Source organism: Macaca mulatta, chromosome 18, assembly GCF_049350105.2.
Source record: "Macaca mulatta isolate MMU2019108-1 chromosome 18, T2T-MMU8v2.0, whole genome shotgun sequence".
Lineage (NCBI taxonomy): Eukaryota > Metazoa > Chordata > Mammalia > Primates > Cercopithecidae > Macaca > Macaca mulatta.
The window spans coordinates 3,648,247-3,668,198 of record NC_133423.1 but is presented as its reverse complement, the minus strand read 5'-3'; the positions used below and the strand labels follow the sequence as shown (position 1 = coordinate 3,668,198).

The following is a 19,952-nucleotide window of genomic DNA, read 5'->3' as shown; positions in this document are numbered from 1 at the left end:
TTCCTGGCTGGTAATACCTTGGCCTGGGGGTAGAGAATCCTTCAAGTCTCTTGGCCTCAGAAGGTCAGATAACTAGGACCACATCTTCTGCTCACCAGCCCATACCCATTTCTTCTCTGCATCACAGGTGGGGTGGCCACTTCCAAAGCAATCCTCTCTTTCCTGATTGGGCCTCACTCTCTACATTTTGAATTCTATGGTCCCCTAGTTCTGTAGCCTCACATTACACAAGTGCCAGCTCCATACACAGATAATATAGCTGGATGTTTAATTGTAAAATGTCAAGGATAGCCAATGGCTGCCCCTTCTCTGCCTCCAGGCAGCCAATGCCATGTCTGAATGGCTGTTGGTAAGAATATTCCTCTCCTGACCACATTATTTATTGGTTGCAAGTCCCAAGAAGAAAACCCACATTAACAAGGATGCAGGCAGTAAGAGGAAGCCACTGTATTGCATTGCTATAAGGTTCTGAAGGATGCACTGAATTTGGCAGCTCCCGTGACGAGACGGGGGCCACCATCCCTCTCTCCACCTGTCCTGCTTCCTCAGAGTGTATTCCAGGTTTGGCAGGGTTCTCTCATGGCCCACTGCTGCCAGCAGCCCTGGGTGCCTCATTCATACTCAGTCTTCAAATAAAACCCTGGGGCTTCCCTCAGAGGGGATCAGCCCAGGCTGTGTGGCTGTCACCTAACCAAGAATGGCAGTGTGTCGCCGGGCGCGGTGGCTCAAGCCTGTAATCCCAGCACTTTGGGAGGCCGAGGCGGGCGGATCACAAGGTCAGGAGATCGAGACCACAGTGAAACCCCGTCTCTACTAAAAATACAAAAAATTAGCCGGGCGCGGTGGCGGGCGCCTGTAGTCCCAGCTACTCAGGAGGCTGAGGCAGGAGAATGGCGGGAACCCGGGAGGCGGAGCTTGCAGTGAGCGGAGATCGCGCCACTGCACTCCAGCCTGGGCAACAGCCTGAGACTCCGTCTCAAAAAAAAAAAAAAAAAAAAAAAAAAAAAAAAAAAAAAAAAAAAGAATGGCAGTGTGAGAAGGGACGGAGCTAGCCTGGTCACGACAGGAGTTCTGTGAGCCCTCCCGGTGTGGGGGCAGCTTTCTTGGAAGGTCGGACTCACAGTCACACATGGACACTCAGGTGAAAGTGATTTTTGTTGCTGCCTGGGCAGAAGTGCTGTATATCATGACACTCAGGGGCCTGTGTGAGGGCCGGGCAGCCTGGGCTCAGCCTCTGCAACTTGCTGGCTGTGTTTTCCTCAGTGTCTCCCTGGTGAATAGTGATGGTCACTGTTCTGCCCCTATCCCAGGCATTGTCCTGAGGATGAAATGAGAGTCTGTGTGAGATTCATCAGAAGTGCCTGGCACAGAGTGAAGACTAAATAAGCATTTGCTATGCATCTATGTATTTTCTATTTCTAAAGAAAGTAAACATTATTAGTTTCACAAGCCCAGAGGAATCACAACTAGGCTAACAAATTATAGCTGAACAGAGGCAGAGGAGAAGGGCTCCATTATTTATAAACATGAAGAGTAAAAGCAGTAATGACTTCTCATGACCTAGTGGGTAATTACATGAGCACCGGAGGGCATTTAAAAAGCTTATTCTCTAAAGTATTTTGAGCATTCTCTTTGAAACATGAATACTATGCACAGGATTCAGAACTGGTGACATCTGGAAAGATGCGAGTTTCAAGGGAAAGAGGAAAGTGGATGCTGTTAGTTCCTGACAGCTGGGGCTTGTCCTCTCGGTCAGAGCTGCCCGGCAACACAGAGAGGGAACCCACTTCGCCTGGGCCGGGCCGTAGATGGGACCTGGTGATGTCAACCGCCGATGGCATGGGAGAGAGCGTGCAGGAACTGGAGAGAGAGTGCACAGGTTTTCCTCCCCTTTCCTGTGCAGACCTGCTCCAGGGTCATACAACATCGAGTGCCAATCAGACAAGGTCCACCCCCTGGATGAAAAAAGAGCTGCAGTTTGAAAACCTAGTGGGAAATCTAACTGACTCATCCCTGCTTTCCCAAGTATGTTCTGGGCCGGTTGTACCTGCAAATACCTCTGCCGTCCTGCAGGTGGGGCCTGAGTGCTGAGCATTCCCATGGGATGGAGAGACGTGACTGCTGCTCCCGCAGTGGTAATGCCACTGTAGGCAACTAAGAGTGACACACAGTTAGTTCCTCAGCTCATTCACTTCAGGTCCTGAAACAGTCACCAGTTGACTCTTCTGCAAATTGGAGCAGCTTTATAAGCAGAGGAGGGAAGAAGCTTGTTAACACCCAGGATGGAGGCCCAGTCACCTCCTTGTCCCTGCTGAGCCTGGGCATCAGTGCTGGCTCTGCCCACTTCCTGCCCAGACTCCTGGGCTGTTTGGAGAAAACTGGGCAGGAGGTGGGAGAGGTCTTTGGCATAAGAGTGTTTGGTAACTGAATAGCCTACTCATAAATGATTAGCCATTAGCCATAACTGTCTTTCAAACGTTATGTTACTCAAGCACTGCCTACTTATGGCTAAAAGTTAGAAAATGAAGAAAAACATTTTTAAACATAAAAGGCTCCAAATTATACCACTGAGAAACAATTATCTGAGCATGGTATGAACTTTCACTTTTCACTCTTTTATGTATAAAACTATGATCAGGCTATAATTTTTTTTGTAACTTGCTTTTCCACTTAGCACAATATCATAAGGATCCTCCCATCAATGAATGGGTATCGATGTCCGTCATAAAAGTAACTGTGTTCTCTTTCTGGACTGGCTGATTGGTTTCTATCCATCTTGCTGTGGAGCCCGCTTCTCATATGTGAGTTTAGAAGTGGAAAGTCCCGGGTCTCTCATATTGCTGGTCTCTCCTTCCTTTTTCTGGTTTCATGATGTTCTGAATGTATGTTAGACAGCGCTGGTTCCCAGAACCACGCCTGGAAAACCAAACAGAGGACAGACCTCTGTGTGCAGGCCCAGTCTCTGCTGTCCACGGGGAGAAAGAGTTCTCAGAACAGGAGGCCTTACACACAGAGGTCCTCAGTGGGATGGGAATCAGACCTGCTGGTGTGTGTCTGGGAAGAGCTTGGAAAGACGTCAGGGGTTTACAGATCCGAGATGGCCTTAGGAGGGGAAGTGCGCAGGCTGGGTGTCGGGCTCTGCTGCCAACTCCCCTTTTGATTTGTCACTTCCTCATGGGTGAGTCACTTGCTCTCTTTAAGGCCAGTTTTCCTCATCTGTAAAGTAAAATAGAATGTCGTGAGTATTAAATAAGAATTTGCATGTGAAATCACAATAAAAATTTGGAGAACCTAATAGAATTATGGCATTTGTGTTAAATCATCATCGTCATCACATCAAGTCTAGAGCTGCCTGTAATCCCAGCACTTTGGGAGGCCAAGATAGGCAGATCACCTGAGGTCAGGAGTTTGAGACCAGCTTGGCCAACATGGTGAAACCCGATTTCTACTAAAAATACAAAACCTAGCCATGTGTGGTGGTGCACACCTGTAATCCCAGTTACTCGGGAGGCTGAAGCAGGAGAATTTCTTGAACCCAGGAGGCGGAGGTTGCAGTGAGCCGAGATCACGCCATTGTACTCAAGCCTGGGCTACAAGAGTGAGACTCTGTCTCAAAAAAAAAAAAAAAAAAAAAAAAAAAAGGAAAAGGAATTAAAAAAAAAATAAAGTCTAGAGTTGTGCTATTTAATCTACTGGAGGCCCAGGTGAAACACACACTCTACACAGATAAATGCAGTCATGGTAATTTTGGCAGTAATTATGAAATGCATATTGCCAGGTGGATCAATTAACTTGAATGAAATACCAGTGGGCTGACAGAGTAAGCTCAGCCCACATTCAGCAGAATAGACCTGTTTCTTGCTTTCAGCAAAGCCAATGCACAAAAGTTCATAATTAGCCAGGCGAGACAGCTCACACCTGTGGTCCCAGGTAGTCGGGAGGCTGAGTTGAGAGGATTGCTTGAGCCCAGGAGGTCGAGGCTTCAGTGAGCTGTGATAGCACCACTGCATTGCAGCCTGGGTGACAGAGTGAGATCCAGTCACTAAAAAAAAAAAGTTCATATTTACCAAGAGGATTTAAAAACTGTGAGATTTCTTTGAAGTGCAAGGTCCCCTGGTTCATTTTACGTGAGTGTTTATAATTCCCACCTGCCTTTATAAAATCAAGGATATCAGGTATTTGGGCTCAGAAGGTCCAGTGACTTGTCACATGCCGCTGTATGCGGGACAGAAGATGGGCGCTCTGTGAGGAGTGAGGGCGGTCGAGAAGCCGTGTGTCATCTGTTGTAGTGTGTGTTCGCATCAGAATGTGAGGTGTGCCTGTCTTCCAGGAGAGGCAGGGTTAATTCCCGAGGAGATGGTCCGCAGCTTCCACTTTTTATTTCCAGCGTTTATAGGCTTTCACTAGAAAGGACTAGTGGAGACTTTAAGAGGAGCTCTACTGAAGAATGAGGGAGGCCTGCTCATTGGTGCACTGACTTTATTTTTTTATTTTTTATTTTTATTTTTATTTTTTGAGGCGGAGTCTCACCACTCTGTCGCCCAGGCTGGCAGTGGCGCGATATTGGCTCACTGCAAGCTCCGCCTCCTGGGTTCATGCCATTCTCCTGCCTCTGCCTCCTGAGTAGCTGGGACTATGGGCACTCGCCACCACGCCCAGCTAATTTTTTTTTTGTTTGTTTGTTTTGTATTTTTTGGTAGAGACAGGGTTTCACCGTGTTAGTCAGGATGGTCTCGATCTCCTGACCTCATGAACCACGTGTCTCGGCCTCCCAAAGTGCTGGGATTATAGGTGCACTGACTTTAAATTTGATGATCTAACTCAGGAAATGAGACAGAAATGTAATCATCAAGTCAGCAGAAAAATGGCAGTTTAACCTGGTTAAGTGAGAGTCGTATGCCCCCATTTTTCCTTGAGAAACATCGAAGAAAGTACCCACAGGCTCACCTCCCATCTTTGTGTTATGTTTGTAGTACACCAATTCCATTTGTACGGTTCTGACTTTTCCAACTAGAACACACAGCAACAATAACAACTCTTAGCTCCTTAGGGTTACATCCTGGAAATGGTAAGAGGTAATTTGGTCTTGATTCTTCTGGTTGCTTCAGTAACTCAGGCAACTTGTTTAGGTAACTGGAATTATGATTTGAAAAAGCTGATTTAATGCCACCAAAACAATCTGTTCACATAGACAAAACCTTCACAGGGCTTCATATCATTAATATATTCACAGAGAATTTCCCCTTGAGAAAACTATAGGGTGTGAAATGTATGTTAGTGAATATTATCACATGGGACAATGTATCAGTCAGGGTTCTCTAGAGAAACAGAACCATTAGAAGATAGCTATCTGTCTATCTCTCTGTATCTATCTATCTATCTATCTATCTATCTATCTATCTATCTATCTATCTACCTACCTATCATCTATCTATCGTCTATCTTTCCCTATCTCTCTATCTCTCTGTCTCTATGTCTCTATATCTATCTATCTCTCTGTATCTATCTCTCTGTATCTACCTATCTATCTATCTATCTATCCATCCATCTGTCTGTCTATCATCTATCTATCAATCAAGAGATTTATTTCAACACATTCATTCACATGATTGTAGGGCTGGTAATTCTGAAATCCAAGGGGCAGGTGGGCATCCTGGAAGCTGAATCAGGAGCTGATGCTCAATCTTGAAGCAGACCTTCCTCTTCTCCAAGAGTATGTGAGTGGACCTCATCTACCTTTTTACTTCAAGTCACCTGATGATAGATATGAACCACATCTACAAAATGTCTTTGCAGCAACCCCAGATTAGCATTTGATTGAATAACTGGGTACTGTCACCTAGCCAATTTCACACATGAAATCTGTCACAGAAGGCATTGACAAAGTTTCATAAGAACATTGGGGAATTTGTGTAGCCTTTGTTTGTATGGACATAAAATGGTTTTAGACCATCTCATGGATTTCTTAATACAGTGGACTAGAATTATGCAAGCCCCTTTTCCTCACAGCTCTCAGAGTTGCAGTTTAATATACTATTTAGATTTTATTGCTGGGGGACACAGATATACATGTTAAAATGCATTTTTCATTTGTCTCCTACCCTTTATGAACTTTAAGAAAATAATTGCCTTTAGGATAGAAATCTGGATGCTTTTAAAAAATAGCATTTGGTAGAGTTGAAAGATAAAGTGCTTGAAAAGGCCGCCGAGATGTGTGTGCCTGACACACTGGCTCGTAATGGTTTTTCTGTGCTAATGTGTGCCTCTGAACCTCTTTAAAATGCCAAATTATTCATTTCTTGGAGGGATGCAATCGGTTCTCTGCTGACTATTATGAAAAATAGAGACAGAAGCAAAATTTCAAATGCTGTTCTACAAAAATTATTTAATCATTTCTGGCCTATTGTGGAAATTCATACGAGCTATTGTGTTGATGTGCAGCTCTGCAGACCAGCCTTGGCAGATGCAATCACAGATAGTTTTATGAAAAATTTCCGTTATTCATCCATGCAATACGTACTTTCATGACAACGAAAGTGCAGCCGAACTCTGCCTTATACAATGGCAGAAAACTGAACTCAGAGTCATTGGAAAGGCTCCACCTGCCTTTCAAATGGAAAATAATGTCCATTTTCTACTGGCTGAAGATGGACAGTTTAACATTCTAACATTATGACTTTAATCTTAAAATTTTGATTCATGATTCAATGCAGATAGCACTGGGAGTGGTAAATGAAATGGAAACTGTGAGCTAGTTTCATTTGGATGAGTGAATTTTGGATCTTCCCTGATCTGATTTCACTAGGGTGGAGGAAAGATCAGAAGTGAACCAAGCTCCTGGTGGGCGTGTTGGCAAGGAGGTGGGCTTCACTGGGAGATCAAACACACTGCACACCATTTTTATTCTTACCTCCCACTTTTCTCTGGAGCAGACCTGATTGCAAATGTTTTTCAAACTCTAGAAACAGAATTAAAGGTTTCAGTTTCATTTATATAGCATGAAGTGCTGATAATTCCAAGAATAATTACAGGACGTGCAAAGGTCTGGAAGTAAGGGAGAATGTTTATGAGGAGAGGATTATGAAATAAGATAGGCTAGGAGAGGTTAGGAGGGGAGAGGTTAGGAGAGCAGAGGTTAGGAGAGGGAAGATGCTTAAGGCTGAGAACTTTGAGATTTACACTGAGGACAAGGGCGAGCCATTAAAAAGTTGTAAAGTTGTAAGTGGGCGAGTGTGACGAGATCGTATTTGCAAGAAAGTATGCAACACATTTTAAATTCTTCCATAAAACTATTGAAGCAAAAACCAACTTCTGGAATAATCCCCCAGGTACTTTGAGTCTTGCAGCAGATGTCGGTCGGTTTCCATGCGATGCTTGAGTTCCATTCTCACCTGCCTCACCATCCATCACACCTGGAATAAAGGGGTGTCTGAGCTTGCTGGCCTTAGCTAGAAGGTGGGAGAAGCGGGGCACTGACCCAGGCGTAGGGCGCCCAAGATCTAGGTGGAGCCGCGTTCCCTCTGTCTCTCCCCTTTGACTGCAGTCGCCTGATGCAGGGCTCTGGTGATGTAAGGGGCTGTGTGGAAGTAGCACCACACTGGAGCCACCCCCAGGGAAAGGAGAAATTAAGAAGCGGCAGAGAAAGCCGGTCTGCAGAGAAAGCCGGTCTGCAGAGAGAAGAGAAGCGGAGGCGAGAGTCAGGTGTCTTGGCGAGGGAAGGAACTGATACCTGACTCAGAGTGAGGGAAAACACACTGCATAGAAATGTTCACGGCCTGTGGGTCCAGCTCTGCCACAGATGTGTTTGTACGTGTGACCTCTGGATGTGTTCAGAAACCCAGCTATGCTGGAGCTAGTTTGCATGGTCTTCTGATTCTTCCTTCCCTGACATCCTTCACAAGTCAGAAATGGTCCCGAGAGCATCTCCGCATGGGATAGGGAGCGTTTCAACAAAGGAAGGACGGGGAAGTGTGTTTTTTCTAACCAGGCCCACTGTGAGGTTACGTTATTATTTAGAATTTCTTATTAATCTTTTAAATTTGTTTATACTTCTCTTTCTTCATTTTTATTTGGATAGAGTAGGTCTAATAGAGCCTTCATTTTGTGTAGCAGACATTAATAAATATTTGTTGGCTGAATGAATATATTTTATTGCACCTTAATTTAGTAATTTTATATTTTGAAAAGGATTTGAAGGAATGTTTGCCTACAGTAACAGAATTTGGAATATAGATAGAAAAATCATAAAAAGCTGGAATCACGCAAAAAGTCATGTGTCATAAAATATTCCAAATCTTTGAGAGTAATGTGAAAGCATGGGAAATGTTTTGTGGTTGGTTATATTTTTAAAATCCTTTTGAGTTTCACCTTGTCATTGTGAGAAATAACCTGAAAGATAGTATCTTAGTCATTTATTTCATTGACAGTGGGGAGCCTAATAAACAGTGGAGGAACTAAGTAAGACTTTTCTCCTATCTATGATTTATATGTTTATACAGGGGGAGATTAAAGTAACTGAATATGTTTAAAAAATGTAAAAATTATAGATGTTACCTTTAGCCACCTAGGGAGATCATGTAAATATTAAAAAAATTGTGAAACTGTCTAAACCATTTTTTATAACTCACCATTTGGAAAGTGTACCTACACTGTTGCCTGGATTCTAGAAGAGAATGTTCCAGAAGACAGTGCTGGCCGAGTGTGTGCAGGCCAAGTGCTTGCTCCCTGCCCTTGGCTCTCAGATCTCAAGCCCTATCTCTCATCTTCAGTGTGCAGACATAACAAATGTATCATCAGTTCCTAATGTATCCTTCCAGAAATACATGATGCATAGAGAAGCAAATACGTAGCTAAAATACAGAGGTATACATAGGCACTTTCCCCTTTCTCAGCCCTTAAGGCACTATATGATATAAAATGTATATACATGAAGTTTGTAAGCTGTTCCACATTTTTTTTTACACGTAATAGCCTATTAGTACTTGAGGGATGCTATGGTCTGAGTGTTTGCATCCCCTCCAAATACATGCGTTACCATTTGAATCCCCAGGGATCCCCTTTGAGAGGCAATTAGGCCATGTGGGTGGAGCCCTTGCAAATGGGATTCCTGCCCTTTTGGAGGAAGCCCTGGAGGGCTGGCTGGCCCCTCCCACCATGTGAAAACACAGCAAGAAGGCACCATTTAGGAACCAGAAAGCAGGTCTTTACCAGACACTGATCTGAGACTTCTCAGGCTCCAAAATTGTGAGAAATAAATTTCTGTGGTGAAAGCCAGCCAGCTTATGGTGTTTTTGTTGTAGCAACCTGATAGGACTAAGCTAGGAAACATACTCACTTGTAAACATTTGTATAGAGTTTTATTTTATGAATGTGATATAATTTATTTACCCAGAGTAAATAAATACTAAGATACTAAATACCCAAGTTAGTGAGAGATATTTAGGTTATTTCTGATGTTTATAACAAATAATGGTGTAAAGAAATACCTTACACCACATCACTTAACACACATGTAAATGTATTTGTAGAGGTAGTTGCTGGGTCAAAGGTTATACACATTATATTGATAATTAATGCCAAATTGCCCTCCTAAGAATCTGTCCCGCTGTGTGTTATCAAACTTTTCAGACTTGCTGATCTGAGAGGTGATAAGTTATCTTGGTACAGTTTTTATAATAAGTGAGGTTGGGCTTCTTTTCGCATTATGAGTTCTTGCTATGTGAACTTTCTGTTCACGGCCTTTAGCCATTTCTGCTTATGAGTCTATTGGTCTTCATGCTTTGTAGAAATTTTTTTATGGATTCGGGAAGTTGGCCATGTGTGATATGAGTTGAACAGGATGGTTCTCAGTTTGTCTTCTTACATTGCTTGTGGGAGATCTTACTCTTTTCTCAAATATTCACATTTTTCAGTTGTGATGTTCGATCTCATGACTGTCGTGGATAGTGATGAATATTCATCTTTTGAGAAACAAGCAGAACAGATGAGATGTTGATGTTGTTTTGAACTAAAAAGAATATGGCTTTGTCTTTAGTTGTTTTTGAAGACAATTCCCAACGAGGAGCATTGACGTATGTTGAGCCACATCTTCAGCACGTGACTTCTCGAGTCAATGGCGACAACTCCCGAGGATGACAACGGGGAGTGCCCATGCCCTTTTGTGCATATAAGCGATTGTATCTGTTAAAGTATTCTGCTGGATTAGCGGTCATGCAAAAGATCAGCAGGCACTTTCCACCACACAGATGTGGGCACGGCAGAGAGACGAGTGTCTCGGGCAGAGGAAGTGGGTGCTGTGGGGTGGGGTGGTGCAGGGTGAGAAGGAAGAGGGAAGGGGCTCGCCCCCTGTCCCAGGGCCACGAGGGATTTTGAAGAATTCAGGACTGCTCTTTAATGCAAAAGCAACAGGCTCTGTTTTAAACTTTATTTACACACTAAATGGAATACACTTTATTTATTATTAGTTGAGGTCATTTGTGCAACGTTGCAGGTTGAATAACATCTTCCCAAAGGATATGTCCGTGTCCCAACTTCCAGTGCACTGTGAACTCGACATGATTTGGAGGCTGGGTCTTTCTTTGCAGCTATAATCAAGTTGAGATGATGCCATGCTGGACTGGGCAAGTCCTAATGCATGGATGGGTGTCCTTGTAAGAAGAGGGGAATTTGGACACAGAGACACAGAGAGAGTGTGTCCTGTGACAGGGGCAGAGATGGGAGTGGTGCAGCCACAAGCCAAAGAGCACCAAGGACTGCTGGGAGCCACTGAGGCCTGCTGGGAGCCACCGAGGCCTGCTGGGAGCCACCGAGGACTGCTGGGAGCCACCGAGGCCTGCTGGGAGCCACCGAGGACTGCTGGGAGCCACCGAGGCCGGGGAGGCAGGGAACAGATTCTTGCTCAGAGCCCTCAAGAAGGGGCCAACCCTGAGACACTTTGGTGTCTGACTTCTGGTCTCTTGGCTGGTGGCCTGATACATTTCTGTTGTTTTCAGTCCAGGTTGTGGTACTTTATAATGGCAGCCCCCAGGAAACAGGTACCAGCCACAAGCATGAAAAACTGGCTCAGGCTAGCTCAAGCCAAACAAAACAAAACAGAAATACAAAATCAGAAAACAAGAGAGTTTATGGGAACAAATAAGACTTTAGAAGGAAAGAAAGCAGGAAATGGCCTGGAATTTGGCATCTACCCTGAGAGAATTCCTGTCCTGTGTTTGGTGAAGCTTCCCTGGCTGCTGATGGCGAGCAGCTGACAGCTCATGAAACTGCAGGCGGTTGTAATATTTGATATGGTTTTGATCTGCATCTCCACCAAACCTCATGTTGCCTGTAATCCCCAGCGTCGGAGGTGGCGCCTAGAGGGAGGTGACTGGATCATGGGGGTGGGGTTCTCACCAACAGGTTGGCACCGTCTCCTCTGTGCTGTCCCCTCGGTGATAGTGGTTGACAGTGAGTGAGTGAATTGCCCTGAGATCTGTTTTTTAAAAAGTGTATAGGGTGCACCTCCCCGTCTCTCTCTTGCTCCTGCTCCTGCCATATGAGATGCCATGTGAGATACCTGCTCTGCCTTGCCATTTGTGCCACGTTGCCCAGATGGCCTCAAGTGGTTCCTGAGGCCTCCCCAGAAGCAGAAGCTGCCATGCTTCCTGCACAGCCTGTGGAACCATGAGCCAATTAAACCTCTTTTCTGGCCAACTGTGGTGGCTCATGCTTATAATCCCAGCACTTTGGGAGGCCGAGGTGGGCAGATCACCTGAGGTCAGGAGTGTGAGACCAGCCTGGCCAACATGGTGAAACCTTGTCTCTACTAAAAACACAAAAATTACCTGGGCGTGGTGGCAGTTGCCTGTAATCCCAGCTACTCGGGAAGCTGAGGCAGGAGAATCACTTGAACCTGGGAGACGGAGGTTGCAGTGAGCAGAGATTGCACCATTGCACTCCAGCCTGGGTGACAAGAGAGTCTCAAAAAACAAAACAAAACAAAACAAAGCAAAACAACAACAACAACAAAAACACCTCTTTTCCTTATAAATTACCCAGCCTCAGACATTTCTTTATAGCAGTGTGAGAATGGACTAATATAGTATTAAAAAGGGGAAACGGCCTGGCAGTAGGGTGACATTTCGCTTGGTATTGCTGGCTCATGTTTCCACTTCATGTCATTTGCATGGCACTGCTGGCTGGGGGCTGGGGCGTGCAGCCAAGGACAGTGATCGTGGGATGAAAAGAAGAGGCTGAGTTCGGATTTTTTTAAGGAGGTGTTCAATAGGAGGGGATGGTTGATTGGGTATAACCTCAGGCTGCCTGACTCCGTCTCCCCAGGTAAACAGGCTTAACCATCATTCAAGTCACATCAAGGTTCAATTTGATGCTAGTAATTTGATTCACAGCCAACCCGTACAAATCCATGTCCCATTCTTAGACATATAAAAAATGCTTTGATAATCGAAAGAGGTTTAAAATGATAATTATAAAGATGGACCCAGTAGTTTTCTTTGTTTTGATTATGAAATATTTTGAACATACAGCAATGTAGACAAAAATCATATAAGACATCTATGTGTCCCCAACTAAGACGAAACAGATGTGAGAGTTTGGTGTATTTGCCTCAGGCCTGTATTCTTTTCTTTCTTTTTTCTTTTTTCTTTTTTTAAATAAATAGCAACACTGAAAAAGCTGAAACTCGTTAATTCCTGCTCTCATTCTTTCCTTTCAGAAATAATCACTCTTCTGAAGTGAGTGAGTATCAGGATCAGGTAAGCTTTTACACTTTTATGATACATATTTGCTTCTAAAAATATCTCATACTTTGTACTTCCCAGGTATTCTGTATTTAAGACACATAAATTGCGTTAGCCTATATGTGCCTTTATGTCACTTGCTTTTTGTTTCACGTTTTGCTTTTGAGATGTAGCTGCTATGGACAGGTAGCTCCAGCTCACCCATCGTGACAGCTGTCGTGTGTGCTATTACGTGGCTACACCCTAGCCTCTGTCTTCCTCTGCTAGGGACAGTCAGGGTTTTCCCACTCTTGAATGTTAAAGAGTCTGCTGCAGTGAACACTGTAGTCTCTGTCTCCCTTGTTCTCTGGGGCTTCTTTATTCATTACTAATTTTACTGATTGCTCACTTAGCTTCTTTTGAAACTCAGCACCCATCTTTTTTCCTGATGTATGTATTGATGACTATGAATCTCTTTCCATCCTAGCATTATCCCACATGGATTTCATTTGTGCTCACTTAAACATTTTCTTTTTGGCTTTTTGTTTGACCCTGATTTTGTGTGTGTGTAAAAGTATGTGTTTATATGTGTGATGTCCACATGTACATAGGGCAGGCTGTAGTTATATGTGTGATGTCCACATGTACATAGGGCAGGCTGTAGTTATCACTTTCACAGAATTCTTGGGGGACAATGATAAAAGTCAGTGGGTCAGTGGCTACGGAGACAGAGATGGGGTGACTCACCTCTCCCAGTGATGGAAACCAAAGCTCCTGGCATCCAGGATCGACAGGGTTCAGAGGATGTGGGAGTGTATCCTGCATATTTAAAACAAAGGCTGAGGAGCCTGGGAAGAGCTCCAGGGCAGTGGTAGAAGGATGCTCCAGTGGAGCGGTGGGGATGTCTGTGGGAGGGCAGAGCCTGACCTCGCAGGAGTTGTCAGTGTTTTGGTTGTTTTGCGCATGAATGTTCATGGCAGCCACATTCATAGTATCTCCAAAAGGGAGCAACCCTTTGTCTCCCAACAGGTGAAGGAATATGCACACCCGGGCGTGTCCACACGGTGAACAGTGCTCAGTAGTGAGCAGAGACGAGCTCCTCACCTATGCGGCGCAGGAAGGAAACTCACAGTCATCGTGCTGAGTGACAGGAGCCAGACCCAGAGAAGCTCTCGCTGCACGAGGCCAGGCACGCAAAGTTCTAGAAAACACGAACTCATTTACGGTGGCAGAAAGAGGATCGACAGTTTTCTGATCAGCATGTTTTTAAACAGGGTGTAAGGGAATAAAGCTCCCTCCACACAGGATCTCCACAGGATGGAAATAGAATGGCGCGGGAAGGCTGTGTGTGACGATCTGTAAAACTATCCATAAACCAGGCATAGCCAGCTCTTCTCATCTTGAGGGAGGATCCTGGACCTGCTACCCCACTGCGTTTTAGTCATGCAGCATGGACGTGGGAAGGCCCCTCTGCAGAGCACGGTGTCATGCAGCGTGGACACGGGAAGGCCCCTCTGCAGAGTGCGGTGTGCCCAACGCCATGTCTAAGGAAATGAGTGGACAGGGTACCTGGGGCTCCTGGGAATTGGAAAAGCAGAGAGTGGCTTCCCGATGAGGTGACGCCTACTTCTCAGGCTGGGAGGCTGCCAGGGCTGTGGTGAATTTCTAGAAGGGAGGAGACCATGGTGCTGGGCACAGGTGCATTGCAGCCACGTCTGCACAGCTCCTTGTGTGTCCTTTAACTTTATTCTCACAGCAGGTCGCTCTTTAGGGCCCCTGCCTGGGTTGGATCTGGCCCTCTCCTACCTGGGAGGGGTTTTGGCTTTTGCTTCACTTTTCTGCACCGGTTTCCTTACCTGCAAAATGGGAAGGCAATGGCGAATACCCAACAGGAAAAGCCGTGAGGATTGCACGAGCTCACGTTCTAGGGCCTACGGAACCACGCCTCCTTCAGGGTTGCATGTCCAGGTACTTGTGGAATAAGTTAACCTGCCCAGTGAACAGTGTGAACACCTCCCGGGTGACATCCACTGATGCGGCGAGGTTCTGACCCTCAAGGGGACCTAGCAGAGGAGACAGTGAGCAGACGATTATCCTGCAACCTTCACTGTGCCTTGATGCAGGGAAGCACAGATGCTGGAGGCTCCACAGGGGTCCTCAACACCCCGAGGAGGGGGTCACCCTGTGAGACTGGGGGAAGGCTGGTCCTGAGGAACTGGTGAGGCAGAGCAGGAGGAGCGTCCCAGGGCGAAGGACCGGAGGGCAGAAGATCAAGGGGTGAAGGGGAGGGCGTCTGGTTTAGGAGTGGAGTGGAGACCGCCAAAGCAAGGCCCTGCTTACCTGCTTATTAACTGGCAGGACAAGGAGTGCAGCTTTGAAAATAAACTCCCATTCCCATCGCTGGCCTCAGGCACTAGATGAGATGCCAAGTGGTGTTGCAATCACAAAGTGTCTGGGGACTTTTGTGTGTTTGTAGAAGGTTGGCAAAGCATGTTTCGTATTTATCTGCAAAAGCCTTAAAGTCCGCGTTGAGAAGGTATGAAGGACATCGGGACACATGTATTTTATCCTCTTCCCTGTGATTTCACTGGGCTAGTGATCACAAAAGTGCTCTGTGGGACCTGGATTTTAATTGTAGAATTAATCAGATCAGCAGGCACTTGGGAACACTTACTGAAGTAAAAAAAGACAATTCAAAGATTCACTGAGTATTTCCTGCGATATTTATAAATAAAGAAATACAAAACTACTTTAACTCGAATGTTAAGAATAGAATTAACTCAATTTTGGCCAAGCATTCATGCAACGTCCATTAGGAAGTGGACCACAGAAAGCTTTCTGCCCAGATGTTTATGATTTTATTCTTGGGAATGAAATGAGCAACCTACCGGAGTTCGAGTCACTTTCAAACTAAGCTGTGAACCTTGGGAGGCAGAAGTCCTGCAGGGTGACAGTTAGGCAAAGTTTTTCATCGTTTCTTCCCAAAGACCAGCAGAGAATCTGCCTCTCTCATTTAGAGTGTCATGACCTCATTGTACCGTTTTCCAGCTTCATGGCTGTCTGTGTCTATTACCGCCGGGGGCTCTGTATCTGCCTCTCACCACTCTGCCCACCCCTTTCCTTTGAGGAACCGTTCCTCCCAGCCCAATGATTCAAATGGGGTTGCCAACAGTGGATTCTGCTACGACAGTCCCTGGGGAGCCTGTACTGCAGGACCTGGCTGGTCCCACCGCTCTTCCCCACCCAAGGATCAGCCCAGGTGGGTGTGAAGCCCAGCCCGGGCAGTCAGAGTCCTTTCCTGGAATCAGGAGGAGCTACAGGAGAAGGGAGAAGTCTTATTTTTTTGTGTGTGTTTGAAAAAACTTCCATGGAAACTGGAAGATAAAATTCTGAAGATCTTAAAGGCTATTTTCCTTTTAAAAGAGAGAAAGGTGACCTGAGTATAAAAGAATTGCTTTAGGCTGAGAGCAAATGATAAAAGCAGTACAAAGCAACCAGGAATCCCAAAGACGTCGCCTCAGTTCCTGGATTCAGCTGGGCCTGCGTCTGTCCCGACCAAGGACGCACTGGTCATGTGAAGACAGGCCGTTTAATTTGGTTTACTCTACATGAAATCAGTTTCTTTAATTTCCAACTGCAAAAGTCCTAACTCGAACAATCGCCTTTCTCCTGAATAATAATGATAATGATAGCTTTAAGTGTAAGAAAACTGCAGTGGCAGCTAATACGGAGGAGGTTCTCTCTGGGTACCAGGCAGTGTGCTTCACGACTTATAGGTGAGCTTTCACTTATTCTTCATGACAAACTTTACAGCTGAGAAAAATGAAGTCAGAGACCTTGCCCAAGGCCGCAGCACACATAAGCCGTGGTTCCAGAACCTTCTGCTTTCTGACCTTGTTTTCAATTGCTGTTTTATGTGTCTCCTTAAAGGCTGTGTTTACCCTTCTCATTCACTGATTTATGCCAGCACCACCCGCCCCCCGACTCCCCCAGCCCCACCATCGCCCAGAAGGTGATAAATAAATGCTGATCGAATGGCTGTATTTGAACCTGCTGGTGACAGGGTTGGTAGATGTGTCCTGCCCGTAAGATATTAATAACCATCACGAGGAATCCTTTTCTTTGTGTCGGGGGCTGTACTCATACCTTATTTCGTGCTCCTGGAAGGAGACAGCACTGCCTCCATTTGGGGTGGTCACGGACATCCGAGGCCCCGGAGGTCCAGAGTTACATGGCCAGCTGCTAGCAGAGCGCTGGGCCCTCCTGCACTGCCAAAGCAGCTGGTTTTCTTGTCACGGCATCGGAGGGGAGGAGAGACGTGAGCAGGGCTGTGAGCACTCTGCACACACCAAGCACTTTATGTGCTGTCTGTTTGTCAGAATGATCCTGAGAGTGAGTTTTCTGCTGCTGACTTTATAGATGAGGACTCAGAGGCTGAGAGAGGCTGGACACCGGGCCCATGTTCCTTGCTAGTGGCCGGGGAGCCGGGATTTGCAGCAGAGGTGGTGAGAAGGCTGTTGTGGGGGTGGGTGACTGTCATCCTGCTGCCCTTGGGAACATGAACGTTGAGGAGCTGCGAACTGTGCTCCAGTGGTGCGTGAAGAGGTAGGCTGCTGGCCAACACCTGCGAGGCCTGATGGGCAGTCTTGACCCAGGGGGTTTTGCCAAGGCCTGGGGTTTGGCCTCACACTGCAGGGAGAGCCCAGTTTCAGTGAGAGCGAAGCCCCTCTCTCAAGGGTTCTGCACTTGGAGGAACCACACCGATGAGGACTGTGGCTTCAGAACAGACTCAGCTCTGAGCGTTTCTCATCATCCTGGCGTCTGTCACCATCCAATCTAAACACCATGGTTTCCTACCTGGATGCCAGCCCTCCCGGTCTCCTTCCTCACTGCCCCTGCCTTTAAAGAAAACGAGATCACGTGAGCTCACACGGTGGCCGGACGCATATTCTTTGGGGTCTCTAGCACTTTTACCCACTGGGAAAAATTATCTTCACATTCCCATCTGGCTGTGAGCTCTTGGAGGGCCGCGCTGAGTCTTTTACGTTTCAAATCCCCAGTTTCTAGAACAGTTGGCAATTATAGTAGGCTCGCAGTAGCTGTGTGTGGATTCTGATCAGACAGTGGAGAGCTAAGTGAGAGTGACCGGCAACGGTGCCGCTCAGAGAGGCCATCATTGCGTGGTCTCCTTCCACTCAAGTGAAGAAATCCTTGGCAGTGTTTCTAGGACTCTGGTTTATCCTTTCAATAATTATTCTTTGGGTTACATTGAGATTTTTTAATTAAAAAAGATGCCTTATGTAAGAGTTCACACTCCTATTTTTGGGGGGTAGGAATATTCACATTTTTATCCTGGTGCTACTTCTGGTATACCTGGTGTGGACATGCCAACTTACCATTGGATCCAGCGGCTCTAACTTATTAGTGGGTCGATTTCTTTGTAAGATTATTGACACTAGAGGTACAGATAATATAGTAATATTTATTAAGCCACTATTTATGTTTATCAAATACTCATTCTGGACAAGGCACTCTGCTGCATGTTGGATGAGCAGGGACTAGCAATTAGACAGGACTCCATATGCTATGGAAGATGCAGACCCCAGAGACATTCTCTGGGACCTGATGAGTGGACTCCTGGGGTGGGCGCCACACCAGCAGCAGGGATGGTTGCAGAGAGGGGGTGTCTGGAGAGCAGGGCAGTTCTGAAACGGGGTGCCTCACCCTTGCTCTTCTGATGCAGGGCTGTATCCTTCTCAGTGTGTGTGTGTTGTGGGGGGGTCCTCTGCCTTGCAGGACATGTAGCCACGTCCCTGACCTCCTCCTACCTGGTGTCAGTAGCATCCACACCCACACCCATCACGAAAACCACCAAGGCCTCCAGGCTGGCAAAATGTCCCATGGAGACAAAGTTGCCCCAAATCTAGAATCACTGTTTGAAACAACCCTGGACACGTCGTGCTGTGTTGCTGCTTCCTGCAGAAGCCAGAGCTTTGTTCTCAGCCTTGTAGCTTTGAGAGAAGGATTTTCTTTTTCTTTTTTTTTCAAGACAGGGTCTCACTCTGTTGTCCAGGCTGGAGTGCAGTCGTTCCATCTCAGCTCACCGTAGCCTCGACCTCCCGGGCTCAAGCAATCCTCCCACCTCAGCCTCCTGAGTAACTAGGATACAGGCACACCCCACTGTGCCCAGCTAATGTTTTAATTTTTTATTTGTAGAGATGGGGTTTTGCCAGAGAGAGGCATTTTCTGCTTCATAAAGAAGGTGGACCATTCATCTGGTTCTGGTGAATGAGCTGTAATTCACCAGGGATCCTTCTGGTACCCAGCAGCCTGACTTATTGCTTGGCTGAGTGCAGGGCTGAGAAGCCGAAGGACACAAAGCTGTCATCAACGGGATTTGGATCAGATGTCTAAGTGTGAACTCTCCAAGCCTCATGTGTTGTTGCCATGGTAGTTCTACTCAAGACACCTTGCTGGACAGAAAAGAGGAGCGCTTGTTCTGGAGGGAACCTGAATCCTTGTGCCAGTTCCCCAAGGCCAGCTGCTCGTGCGTGCAGATGCCGCTTCTGAGTAGACGAGAAAGTTGATGGTTGAATGTTCACCAAGGCAGGCAGGTGGTTTTAAGAGAAAATCTTATCAAGGCAGATCAGCCCTTGTCTTTACAATCAACATATTTAATTTTAGTGGCAAATTTATCCTAATTACATTAATAATGGGCCCCTTTACTCTTGCAGGATATAAATTGGACAATAGTATTTAGTTCATAGGGCTGTGATGGGAATTTAATGAGATTATGTGGGTTATATCTATCTACATTGACTGAGAAATTATTTTCTCAGAAATTAAAACAGGATAATTTATTAATATATTTAAAACCAATAATTATAAGCCTGCTGCATGTAAACAGTGATAATATCTATTTTTTATGGAAAATAATTATATCTTTTGAAACGAAAACAATTAGTGATGAGTGACTATTACGTTTTTATGATGTCTAGCTTAACAGGAGACAGCTGGATTCTTACAGCTGCCCCTGCCTTTAGTCTGCCATGATATCTGTTCTGGCTGAAGTATATGGAGAAAATTCACCCCCACATAGATGAGTAGTTGGAAAAGGGAGAGTTAATAACCTTTTCCTATGATTGTGGATGTTTTCCTTATCTGTACCAAAACTAGACAAGTGATAGTTTCTTAATGATTAATTGCAACATGAAATCTGAAACCACAGTAACAAAC

The 19,952-nt window shown here is 45.7% G+C and overlaps 1 long non-coding RNA gene across 1 annotated transcript in view; it reads left to right on the top strand.

The window, feature by feature from the left end:
• LOC106994562 (uncharacterized) overlaps positions 1-19,952 on the top strand; it is a 45,854-nt gene that overhangs the window by 12,846 nt on the left and 13,056 nt on the right. The window lies entirely within an intron of this gene.